General features: G+C 54.3%; 1 pseudogene; it reads right to left on the reverse strand.

Moving 5' to 3' along the window:
- Positions 1-46: 46 nt before the first annotated feature.
- On the reverse strand, positions 47-1,557 carry LOC119347403 (annotated as a pseudogene).
- Between the last annotated feature and the right edge of the window lie 247 nt (positions 1,558-1,804).

Consider the following 1,804-nt stretch of genomic DNA (forward strand, 5'->3'; position numbering starts at 1 on the left):
AGGTACGCGGGGTCCCCGAGGGCCCTGAACAAAATCCAACCTTACATTGATTTGCTGCTTTACAATGAATTATCTGCACATAAACATGTCAGATGCTAGTATTTACATTGGCTTGACGATGTAGAGGACGACGAAGCCCATGGCGAGGAGGAGGCAGATGCCGCCGACGGCCACGTAGGCGACGCCGATGAAGTTGTTCTTGCCGCCGATCCACGACGCCGTGGACAGCACCACTGCCTTGGTGCCCCCGAAGCTGTACGTGTTGTAGTTGTTCTGGATCACCACCGTGATCTCGTCGCTCGCCATGATGTCCGCCTCGATCCGCCCGTACAGCTTCCGGAACGTCGGCAGCGCCGCCGTCCGCATCCACACGATCAGGTCCTCCTGCTCGCTCAGCTGTTACAAAATTTCAATGAATGCAGCCCAAGTTCAGAATGCATGCTGCGTCAGAAGCTCTTATATCTGCACTTGATTAGTGACAGACAGGTAGCTTGTCGTTGAGGTTGCCGTCGCCGATGAGGCCGCCCTTCTGGAAGTTGACGGGGAAGACGTTGCTGCCGAACTTGCTGTTCTTGTTGCTGGCCCAGGCGATGTCCTCCTTGTTCACCGTCACCGACTTCTTGTTGACGGAGTAGGCGTAGGTGTCGTTGAAGAGGCTCTAGGCGATGAGGCCGCAGGGCACGATGAGGGAGCCGTCGCCGGTGGTGGCCTCCGGGTCGCAGGCCTTGATCACCGCCTTAGGGTCCTTGTAGTCCTTGTCGCGCAGCTGCTGGTCGCTCCGGCTCTTGACGTACCGCCGGTGGTTCTGGTAGAAGTTCTCCAGCTGGTAGTAGACGTGTATGGGGCCTTTCATCCGCTTGGGCACCTGAACACAAAGACGCCCAGCTGTTATCTTCAGGGCTGCCTCTGTTCAAGTTCAGGCGCATTTCTGAATGAGAAAATGTGTCTCTGAATCGCACCGTGATCTTTCTGGTGCACGCCTTGTTGGCCTTGGAGTCCTGGATGAACCCGATCTTGTCGCTGGCGGTAACACACTCCTCATCGTATCGATCTATCAATTCAACAATCTGCATTTTGCAGTAGCGGCAAATTAGGGAACATCAAAGATGAAATGCATTTTGTTCATATAGCACTGCATCTGCGCTTGTCTGAATTTTTCACCTCCTGCGACGCTGACAGGGACGCGAGCCCTATCGGGACGAAGATGATGCCGATGAGCGAGAAGGCGCCTATGACCTATCAATCGAAGGTTTCATGTTACATTCAGGTTGATAAATCGATGTTACATTTGCAACGATCATCACAAGAGAAACGAATGGAGTAATAATTACGATTCCGGGAGTTAGCAACGGCTTGCATGCCGGGAGCTCCTGCTGCGTGAATTTAGAATCTGCCAAAACGGAACGGGAATTTAATCAGTCACAGGAGCACGCGCGCCTGCATTTTTGTTTCTCTCGGCAAAATAGGGAAATCAAATCAAAGAATGCGGCACAATCATGGTGACATACACTTGGGCTTGTTGGCGGAGGCCCCGCTCTCCGACCCTGACACACTCATCTGCGCACGCACCCACGCACAGAATAAGATCCACCAGATCGATCGGTCGGCGGCCGTAATCAGTATCAGTATCCAACGGAATCACACGTTTATGCCAGCCCTGATCGGGGGCCGGACGAGAAGGAGATCATACATAGCAAACCAATTAATTACCTGATCGACGGCGGGCAGAGTCACGCGCGCGCGGGCGAGGGGGGTGCGATCGTGGTCGTGGTCGTGATCGCTACCTGGGCGGCGGCCGGAGGAG

The sequence above is a fragment of the Triticum dicoccoides genome, unplaced genomic scaffold (assembly GCF_002162155.2).
Source record: "Triticum dicoccoides isolate Atlit2015 ecotype Zavitan unplaced genomic scaffold, WEW_v2.0 scaffold66840, whole genome shotgun sequence".
Lineage (NCBI taxonomy): Eukaryota > Viridiplantae > Streptophyta > Magnoliopsida > Poales > Poaceae > Triticum > Triticum dicoccoides.